Genomic DNA, 11,856 nt, shown 5'->3' with positions numbered 1-11,856 from the left:
GATGTGCAGCCAATAGTGCCGTCAGGTGGATGTTGTGCCAATTAGCTGAGTCGATTAATACAGGTCGAGGTGAACACACACGTCTCCCAATTAGGTTACCGGAGGTAGCACAATTGAACTATAAATAAATTACTTAAATACCCTGTGTTCCTCTCCAGAGCAGAATTATCGTTTCCAACCAAAAATAAATAAAGTACAGTAACCTAACCTTCGTCTCACGCAGCTAGACAGAGACTAACCTTTTCCCTCCAATTCCAGTGGACGGGTGGTGGTGTGTGTTGATGTCATAGGAGTGGGAGGAGGTTTAGGGAGGACTTAGGTTAGTGGAGGTAGCTAAATTGCCCTTTATCGCGCCAAAACTTGAACTTTCTGATATGAGATCAGTGCGACATTGCCACATCTGCAACCTCCTTCTTGGATCCTCCATCCTGAATACATATTGCAACCATGTAAGCTTTTCCAGACCACGTAGCACGTTGCTTTTGACACCTGTAACAAGAACAATCAAAGGTGCAATGAAGGCAATTGTGAAGAAATCTCGGGAAACAAATGAAATACTTCAATGATCAACTAAAAAAAGAAGTACAAAAATATTTATCGACCGGCAGAAACACAGACACACAAATCCCTTAGGTACGACATAAATAGCAAATGGAGGGCAGCCAAGACGAAACAGCAGCAGGGAAGATGTGAAGAAAACGAGAAATAAATGATGGTTGGGAGTAATGATTTAGCATACAGAAAAATCAGAACAGCCTTCGGTGGAATAAAAAGCAACGGTAGTAACGTTCCGCTTCTAAACTCGGAAGACAGAACAGATAGGTGGAAAGAGTACACTAAAGTCCTCCATGAGCAGGAGGACTCGTCGGATGACGTGTTAGAATAAGAAACTGGAGTCGAAAGAAATGAAATAGTGGATCCATGATTATAGTCAGAATCTGAAAGAGCTCTGAAATAATTTATATCTATTAAAGCAGATGGGATGGCTAACATTCCATCGGAATTTTTAAAACTTTGGGGCGAAGTGGCAACCAAACGACAATTCAAGTAGGTATGTAGAATCTACGGGACTGGCAACATACCATGGGACTTCGTACAAACATCATCCATACAATTCCAAAAATAGCAATGGCAGATACCTGTCAAAACTGTCGCATAATGAGCTTGACATCTCCTGCATGCAAGCAGCTGACAAGGACAATGTGCAGAAGAATGGAAAAGAAAACTGAGAATCAGTTCATTGGTGATCAGTATGATTGTAGGAAAGGGAAAGGAGCCAGAGAGGCAGGTCTCTCGTTGCGATCGATATTAAAACTAAGGCTTGAAAAATAAAGACGCACTCATAGCATTCGTTGACTTGGAAAAAAGGTTACAGGATATAAAATAGCGCAAGATGTTCGAAATTCTTAGAAAAATGGTGTAAGATATAGGGAAAGACAGATAATACACAATATGCACAAGATCCAAGAGGAAAAAGTAGGTCTGGAAGACGAAGAACGAAAAAGGTGTAAGACAGGAATGTAGTCTTTTGACCCTACTGGTCGATCTATAAATCGAAGAAGCAATGACGGAAATAAATGAGAGGTTCCAGATTGGGATTCAAATGAAGGATGAAAGAATATCAACAATATGATTCGCTCATAACACTGCTATTCCCAGTGAATGTGTAGAAGAAGTGCACGATGTGTTGTATTGAATATACAGTTGAACCAGTAGAGTGCATGAACTGACAGTAAACAGGAAAAGAATGAAGGTAATGAGTTTTACCGTAAATGAGAAAAGAGTGAAATTTAACATCAGAATTGTGGATCACGAAACAAACGAAAAGGTAAGAAATTCCGCTACCTCGCAAGGAAAATTATCCATGACTGACGACGCAAGGAGGACATATAAGGCAAACTAGTTCAGGCAAAGAGGGCGTCCCTGACCAGGACGGGTCTGCTGGTATCAAACATTTGCCTTAATTTGGGAAAGACATTTCTGAGACTATGTGGTTGGAGAGCAACATCATATTGTAGTGAATCATTGGCAGTGAGAAAATTTAAACCAAATAGAACTGAAGCGTTTGAGATTTGATGCAAATGAAGAAAGTTAAAAATTAAGTGGAGTAGCACGATAAGGAATGAGGATTTCCGCAAAATTACAGAAGGCGAGAACGTATGGTAAACACTGACAAGAGGAATGGACAGGATGTATTAAGACATCAGGGAGTAGCTTAGAAGGTACTTGAAGGAGGCTGTAGAAGAAGCTGCAGATAGTAAAATGTATAGAGGGAGACAGAGATTGGAATACATCGTTCAAATAGCTGAGGATGTAGATTGGAAGTGCTACTCTGAGAAGAAAAGGTTAGAGCAGAAGAAGACTTCGTGGCTGGCCAGATCAATGCAGAAAGAAGAAAATAAACAAAAAATGTTAGTCATTGGCTTGTATTATTTGTGGACTAATCGATATATGATGTTAGGAAGATTTCCGCTAACAGCTAGTGAAATTATTGATTATAGACTCTCTGTCGTTCGTGTTAGTAGCTTTTACTTTGTCCAACACCGGATTGCCCTGCCGTCACAACGATGCAGGCAAATTTTAAAACATGGCTCTGTAACAATAACTTTCACTTATGAGCAATTTTTCATAAATGAATGGACCATGTTTTCGTCACCTTTCACTCGTCATGTTATTGACGATATTCAGTGAACAGTAAATTTTGAATAGGAGCGATGGGTATGCCTATGACGTTTCAACGTTCTTGCACCTGATGATGAGGCTGGTCGCGAGATCGTTTGTGTTTGCGAGAAACAACGATTTTACCAGCTGTTATTCGACTTATCCCTAATATCATGCCTCCATAAAGCTGCAGATGCCCAGAATGTAAAATTGTTTGATCGATATATAGTTGCGCCTTAGTTACTAGAATTATGACTCAAATTTTTAAAGGCTGTTAGGCTGTTATTTCTGTGAAGCACTGTGCCTGTGACATTATTAAAAATACACAATGTGATTTTAGTTCAGCGATCAGGGGTTTATTATACATAGTACGTCTACATCTACATCTACGTGGATACTCTGCTAATCACATTTAAGTGCCTGGCAGAGGGTTCATCGAACCACCTTCACAATTCTCTATTATTCCAATCTCGTAAGGCGCGGGGAAAGGATGAACACCTATATCTTTCCGTACGAGCTCTGATTTCCCTTATTTTATCGTGGTGCTCGTTCCTCCCCATGTAGGTCGGTGTCAACATAATATTTTCGCAATCGGAGGGGAAAGTTGGTGATTGGAATTTGTTTCATACTTAAGTATTCTAATTTTACTCACTGTAATTTCGTGCAGTGTACAGACTTTTTAAAAATTACTGCTTGGAGGTAACACAAATATGGATTCTTTGCTCTGAGTTTTAAATGGTTTGATTTTAAATGAAGCGTCTGTAGCGTCCCAAATGTTATCTATATTGTAGTCAGATACGAATTCTAGGGCTCTAGATATGGTTATTATGCCGCTAACTTAAATTTTCCAGGGGAAGCTTAACTTAGACCCCTTATTTCGGAGATTCGCCTGAGAAATTATTAATGTCCTTGAGAGCTCGGAGAGTGCTATCACTTTATTTTCAGATACATTCGAGACTCATTTCTAAGGAATCGAGTCACCACACAATGATGAACATGTATAACACAACATTAGGGAAATATTTGTTCCAGATGCTGTGAAACAGTACCAGACAGTTACAGTTTCAGTTTCAGACGTTCCAATGGAATTTGTGAACATTACATATCAAACTCTCAGGGAAGCAAACGGAAACTCGGTTCTTCAGGCTTTGGAAAAACTTTTGTGAGCAGAAATGTGTTGCTAGTTGTGTCCTGCATTAGACTTTTCAAAGTTTCTCTATGTAATCCAATTCTTTGCCCGAGGTTTTACTTCTGAAATCAATGCGCCATATCTAATGAACCGATGCAGACGAGAAAATAAACTTCGTCTTCTCATTCCTCGAAAGATATGTAAAATTAGGGTCAGCCTTTGATGCTTCACCCTGATAGTAATTTCTCTGAGCACTTAGATCTCGTTCAGGTCACTTTCTCATCGTAAAATATTGCGTTCCGTATTTTATGCATTCGGTGGGAATCAACCTCTTAAATTTTTGTTCATCAAGTTGCTGAAGTTTTGGGAATCAGCAGTTTAATTACGTTGTGATAACGGGCTCTGTGGATGATTGATGATGTTTGGTGCTCTCATTATGGAAGCAGTTGTAGGCAGAATAGGGTATTGAGCGTAGAACGTGTGCATTCCAGGGCCGTATAGAGTCGGCCATCGCACCGCACCACATCAACAATGGTCACTACACAGCGCGTAGCTGGCATAAATCACGCGTGCGCGTGACGTCGGACGGCGAGAGATTAATGTCACTGCGCTGACCGTCAATCGCAGTGGTTGTGCAATGAGAACAGGTTTGTGTCAGAAACCCACCGAGGGCGCGGTTTGTTGGTGTGTGCTGCCGGTTCTTCGAATTCTCCCGGCTTGATTTAGTGACATTACATAATTTATAAAAGTTGAACATATCGTGCAGTAATGTTGATTTACTTCATTTATATAACTTCCGTTGAAGAACTAATCGGGCACCGTAAGAAAGTAGGCGAATTAGTATTACAAAAGAAGTTATGGTGCCAACAGCTGTTTGTCTCTGTTCGTTTATGTGTCTTATTCTATCAATTAACCTGAATCGAAGTTGTATTTTGCTTTTTACAGGTATCACAGTACCGCTGGAAGATAACGGAGCTCCCCCATCCCTGCCCCCTAAGTGCCGGTCTCATATGTTGTTGCGCTGTTTTACAGTCACATCATATGTTTAGCCAGGAAAAAACTGTCTAGCCCGCTTCGTTGACGCCTTTCCTGCAGTAGTCAGAAATACGCTCGTTAACAAATGCAAAGTGCATAAATGCCAAATACATAAATTAAGTAAAATCCGAACTTACTGGTCTGTGGGCATTAAATGCATGAAGATACCACAGTGACTATGAAAGCAGTGTGCCAATTACTTATTAATCATCCAGTGCTAAAGCTGTTGGAAATTACGTGATTATGAAAGAAATCTAACTCTGTGACAGAGGTGAGGTAAATATGCCGTTAGCTACGAATTTATTTATCGACTTTCATTTTCAATTTTTAATTCACTGTTGCTGATTCAGTTTACATATTGATAGTGAGCGTAACTGTGGACGCTAGAATATGGAATGTCAAGTGGAGAAAGCATAACATTTCCGACATATTCTTCAGTTTGAGTTGAGCAGATGGTCAGCAGCAGCGGGGACAGCCAGAAACATTTGCGCTATTATGGTCATAATAGCACTGGACAAAACACGACAGGAAAATGGATTTCTAGTTTTAAGGGGGATCGTGTTTCTCCACGTTCAGGAAGGCCTTCTGCCTTTGACGAAGATCGTTCAAACGCATCAACACTCGGTGATCCACGTCATTTTATTCAACTCGCAAATGTGATGTACTTTTATCATTCCGCCATTGTGCCACAGTTTCAAGCAATGAGGAAGATTCTGAAATAGGGTGTGTGAGTACCGCACTCTCTAAGTGAAAATCACAAAAATCAGCGGATCTATGCTTGCCCGTCATCAACTAATTCGTGAACAACACGGACCATTCTCATCCTTTATCGTCAGTGACGACGAGGAGTAGTATCTTCATGCTAACGTAACGAAAAGCAAGCAAATCCCCATACAAGAGACGAGGTGCATCCACGATAGATATTGCTATGCGAATGGTGGAACAGTGGTGGTGTGATGTACTACGAATTGCTTCCCCGACGTGTAACCACCACTGCAGACATTTATTGTCCACAATTTAAGTGTCCTAGAACAACGATCAGTAAGGCAGCGTGAAGTGATACTGTTCCACGGTAAGGCCCGCCCGCATTTTTCAAGATGGACGAAAAACGCAATACACGAGTTGCGTTGGGAAGTCATTCCGCACCAACCCTGTAGTTGTTGTGGTCTTCAGTCCAGAGACTGGTTTGGTGCAGTTCTCCATGCTACTCTATCCTGTGCAAGCTTCCTCATCCCTCAGTACCTACTGCAGCCTACATCCTTCTGAATCTGTTTAGTGTCCCTCTACGATTTTTACCCTCCAATACTAAACTGGTAATCCCTTGATGTCTCAGAATATATATTACCAACCGATCTCTTCTTCTAGTCAAGTTGTGCCACAAATTTCTCTTCTCCCCAATTCTGTTCAATACCTCCTCATTAATTATGTGATCTACCCATCTAATCTTCAGCATTCTTCTGTAGCACCTTATTTCGAAAGCTTATATTCTCTTCTTGTCCAAACTATTTATCGTCCACATTTCACTTCCATACGTGGCTACAATCCATACAAATAGTTTCAGAAACGACTTCCCGACCCTTAAATCTGTACTCGGTGTTAACAAATTTCTCTTCTTCAGAAACGCTTTCCTGGCCACTGCCAGGGTACATTTTATATCCTCTATACTTCGACCATCGTGAGTTATTTTGCTCCCCAAATAGCAAAACACATTTACTACTTTAAGCGTCTCATTTCGTAATCTAATTCCCGCAGCATCACCCGATTTAATTCGACTACTTTCCATTATCCTCGTTTTACTTTTGTTAATCTTCATCTTTTATCCTCCTTTCAAGACATTGTCCATTCCGTTCAGCTGCTCTTCCAGGTCCTTTGCTGTCTCTGACAGAATTACAATGTGAACGGCTAACCTCAAAGTTTTTATTTCTTCTCCATGGATATTAATTCCTACTCCGAATTTTTCTTTTGTTTCCTGTACTGCTTGCTCAATATACAGACTGAATAACATCGGGTATAGGCTACAACCCTGTCTCACTCCCTTCCCACCCTATACATCTGATATTGCGCCCTCAGATTTTCACCTTCTCCCGTGTCTTTCCAACAACATTCTAGAAGCTCACTTTCCAGACGGTAAAGCACTCCGAACATGACTCGACGAGTTCTTCACCTCAAATCAACATGATTTCTACAGTCGCGGAATCGGGAAGTTACTACAGTGTTTGCAGTCTCTTCTAAATAGTGAACGAGAATGTATTAATTATGATTAAAGTTTGTGTTATGTTTATCTGTAGTGTTTATGAAACTCATGAAAAGACGCTACGAAGTTATTCACCAACCAAATATGATACAATAACTTAACACTGATACTGTAAGTAGGCTGTTTACGTTTTTATGTTCGTAACGTCACGTAGCGCTCTGTATGAAAATCACCGGCTGTCCTGTGTGCAGTCTGTGGCTGGTTAGCATTGTGGGAATATTCTCTATTGTAGTGTTGGGCAGTTGGATGTGAACAGCGTGTAGCGTTGCGCAGTTGGAGGTGAGCCGCCAGCAGTGGTGGATGTGGGAAGAGAGATGGCATAATTTTGAGAGCGGCCGATCTGGACGTGTGTCCATCAGAAAGAGAAAATTTGTAATACAGGATATCATGAACTGATATATATATATATATATATATATATATATATATATATATATATATATATATATATATGATGACATTTTAACATCATTAAGGTAAATACATTGTTTGTTCTCCATCAAACTCTTTCATTTGCTAACTATACCTGCCAGTAGTTAGTGTCTTCAATAGTTAGAATCTTTTATTTAACTGGCAGTATTGGCGCTCGCTGTATTGCAGTAGTTTGGGTAACGAAGATTTTTGTGAGGTAAGTGATTCATGAAAGATATAGGTTATTGTTAGTCAGGGCCATTCTTTTGTAGGGATTATTGAAAGTCAGATTGCATTGCGCTAAAAAAGAAAAAAAATATTGTGTATCAGTTTAGTGTTGATCAGAATAAGTAAAGAGAGAAATGTCAGAGTACGTTCAGGTTTGCTCAACCGTTTGAAAATCAAATAACGTAGAGGTTTTCCAGCACTGTCGTTTATAAATTTTTCTAAGGGGATGTTCAATACAACGTACCTCCTAAGGACTCAGTTACGAATAGAAAATAGCAAATGGGACGTAATAATAATTTAGTAACTATTTGATCTCTTTTCAGTTTAGTAGTTCCTAAGAACAAAGTAACTATTAAAAATATTTTATGTGTTGGTGCCAATTCTTTCAGAAATGCTGTTTTTTTCGGCCTGTGGTCTGCAGAATAATACTCCCATGCCGAGAGGTGAAATCGTTGTACTTTTGTCATTCAATGCAAAGGTGAACTGAGTGATCGCCATTCTGGGATCAACTACGTCAACCAGACTTAGGAATAGTGACGAATAGTGTTCCCAGTTTATCTATCTTATCGCATTCAAATAATCGGATCACATACCTAATTTATCTACCTTTCACGAGAGGGCATGAAACTCTGGCAACCCCGCCTCCCTCTCCCGCAAGCTTTGACAGATTGCTCCTTCACTTCTTCTACAGATAGCACAACAGAATATTCTGATGCAGTTCACAAAATAACAATTTAAAGATTAATACGTTAATAGTATATATGGATGCATACAGAAGACTATCGGAAAATAAGAGAATCGAAGTACTTGAGAAGTGTTGATGTAGAAGGATGTTAAAAATTCAGGTAACTGATAAGGAATGAGGAGGTACTCCACAAAATCCGCGAAGTAAGGAACATATAATAAACACTGATGATAGGACATGCGTTAAGAAATCAAGGATAACTTCCTTGAAATTAAATGGAGCTCTAGGGGGTAAAATCTGTAGGGAAAGACAGAGGTTGGAAAACACGTGGTATTTGCCTTGCTGTGGCGGTGACTGCGCCTGAGAGTCGTTATGAAAGGAGACATGGCGCCTGCTGTTTCCTCTTTGCCCTTGGACAGGGAAGTACAGCAGCAGAGAGTGGTACGCTCCATCTCTGCCAAGCGCTAACAGCTGATGTATCGCCCCACTGCTACGAGGTCTGGTTTAACAGCTTTAAGAGCCAAGCAGGAATGCCTTACATTCCTGCGTCTATGGAGTGCAGAATGCCAGCAGTCGGATATCCTACGCTCCATTTTCCGCTATGTTAGAAGTAGACCTTTTATGACTATTTCATATCATCGTAAATAAAAAAGCCAGGTGTAGTAACACGTGATTTTCCTAGGTGTAAACAGCAGTCCGTCTGCCATGTTTCCCAACAGGTCAGTTCATCTATAGGGTTAGTTTGAAATAAATATACGGGCCTCGAGGATAGGTTGCTTACACCAAAAGAGGTATACATAATCTTTGATGTCCATAAGTGTTTTATTTATGAGCAGTGTTGATGTTCAAATATGCTACAATGAATATGTTACAACTTTAAGGTTGAAAATAAAGAAATTATGTTTTGTTCTGGCTGTAGAACAGAAATCCAGTTTGTACTAGTACGTTTTTCAACCTCGATATGAAAGTGTTCCAGCAAGATGCGACGACAGAAACCTTAAAAATTGTCACATCTGTTACACTGCATGTACTAACCCATTAAGATTGGAGTACTAGTCCTGTATAGAGAATTTCTGGAACAATGAAAGATGTTCCAAAAAGTCCTACACCTTCCTCAACGGGCTGTTGCACGTTTGGCGTTGGACTGTTCCACCATTTGAAAAACTTCAGACTGCTAGAGGTTTGTTTCGCAAATTACTCCGATTAGTCAGTGAAGTATTCCTCCACTGTCACTTTCACATTCATAGTGATAGAATTTTGAACGGCACAATAGAAAGATAACACATTAATTTAGATTTCATACCGTTAAATGGAAATAGAATTTTTATCGATTGCACCTTGAGGTACGGTGATCGTAAAGCATTTTAATGGCTGAGCTACTTCGGTTAATTCACCATTTGATTAAAACTGGAAAAAATGGAACAGTAAACAACTCATTCAACGTAAAGGTGGAGCGAAGTTACCCATCTGCACACAACTGCTGAAGCAAACAATTAACATTTCCGCTTTTAAAATTCGTATCACACAGAGAAAGGAAGATATGAGTTGACAAATGCATCAGACTACAGTAAACGACTTACAGAAGAAAATGTTTCAGATGAATGGAAAACGACAGATTATCATTACAGTTGCGTAAATGCAGATTTCAAAGATACTTTCACTGAGAAGATGGAGGCTATTCTGGACATAGTAGGTCGTAGAACTAATCAGTGACTGGTGAATAGGACGATCACAGCACGTATCACATTCTTAGTATGTTCGATGGCGGCGCTATGGTTTCCAATGTGAGTCTGACATTACCCTGAGAGTTGGGGGCTTGGAGGGAGAGTTAAGGCATGCGGTCCCGACAAACACTGTACTGCCTTGTTGGGATCTCGTAAAAGCCACAGGTTATCTGTAATATTAAGCTCTGGAATCTTTCAGCTACCAAAGTACATACTGATGGTGCCATGTTACATGTCACAGGGAACAGCTACTTTCGTTTAACTGTCATTATCAGTAGGATCAGGGTACCAACATGTATAAACAATTCTCAGCCCCATTTTGTACAATGTGCCGATGAGGTGTATGGCGGATACAAACGCCGAGTGGTTAGACCCAGTTGTTAGGAAACCATTTAACCTTTGAAAAGGAGTCAATGTATCTCTCATCAGTCCTCTGTACTCCTTCCTCTATATTATTACAGGTTACACGCACCAATGCAACTTGTAATTTGAACGCAGAGTGTGCGAGGGGCCATGATGACGCACACAGATTCTCAATGTACACCCACCAGGTGTCTTACACGGATTTTCCTGTTAAGAAGCAGCACTCCAATCGTGAATCTGTGTTTCTCAAAGTGAGGTTGAAATAAACTTAGCAGCGACTGCAATAAGGTTCCCACCACTATTAAATGAGAACTGTAATTAATTTGAGCGATCCAAATGGCCTTTAATTACATGAAATGACAAATGAGATGACTCATGTAAATTGAATATGAAGGTATGGTGGGTTGGGGTGGGGGTTGGGGGGAAGGAAAGCAAAGGGAACTTAACTATGATATCAGTAGCATCGGGACTTTCTGTAGAATCAGAGCAACGAGTGAAAGTGTGTCCTGGACTGAAGCTGGAACGCGGGATCTCCCTCTTACAAGGCAGCTGCTTTACCCACTGCACCATCCGGACACAGTTCTCGTCGCAACTGCGCAGACTATTTAAGCACGCCCTCCGGTCGACTTACACTTCCACCTTGCACCACATACTTGCTGTCACCGACCATGTCCACCATACTCTATAATTTTAGATTTCCGCAGGAGGTGGAACGAATGTACATAATCACTGCTGATCGTGGATACATTGCCCCTCGAGGCGAATCAGTTATATGAACACGTTCGAAAGAACAGACACCAAGCATTCATATAATTGATTCGCCTCGATGGGCAGTGAACAACAACTTTCAGTTGTCTGAAAGAACAGACACCACTCATTTATAGACTTTATTCGTCTCAATGGACAACGAATCCATAACCTTCAGTGTGGATGTAGATTTCGTTTGATCTCCGGCGGGAATCAGAAACTATCGAGCACGTAGGACATGAGCGGGGACTGCGTGAGTCGACCGAGGAGTGTGCCGAGGTACTGCATTTCCTTTTCTTTCTCCTCCCCTCACCTTCAGTTTACATGTTATGTATTACAGCTGCAGATTCCGCATGGTGTCTGTTGAACACACCACGCATTCATACAAGGCAAAGAAAATGAATCTGTAAACTACTGACTACTGATAATATAACTGTTCAACTGGGGTTTACATGTTATACAGATTAGCTAAGTAACAATGATTATCTTTCTTCATGTAAGACATTACACGCATTACAGACACATATTAAAGAAATCATCCTGTTTACTCATTCTATTATGCATTGCTGGCAGATTTGCAATACGTTAAAATATTGGCGTAATCAATGCGCAACTAAGT

Source organism: Schistocerca piceifrons, chromosome 3 (assembly GCF_021461385.2).
Source record: "Schistocerca piceifrons isolate TAMUIC-IGC-003096 chromosome 3, iqSchPice1.1, whole genome shotgun sequence".
Lineage (NCBI taxonomy): Eukaryota > Metazoa > Arthropoda > Insecta > Orthoptera > Acrididae > Schistocerca > Schistocerca piceifrons.
Note: the sequence above shows the minus strand (reverse complement) of the source record.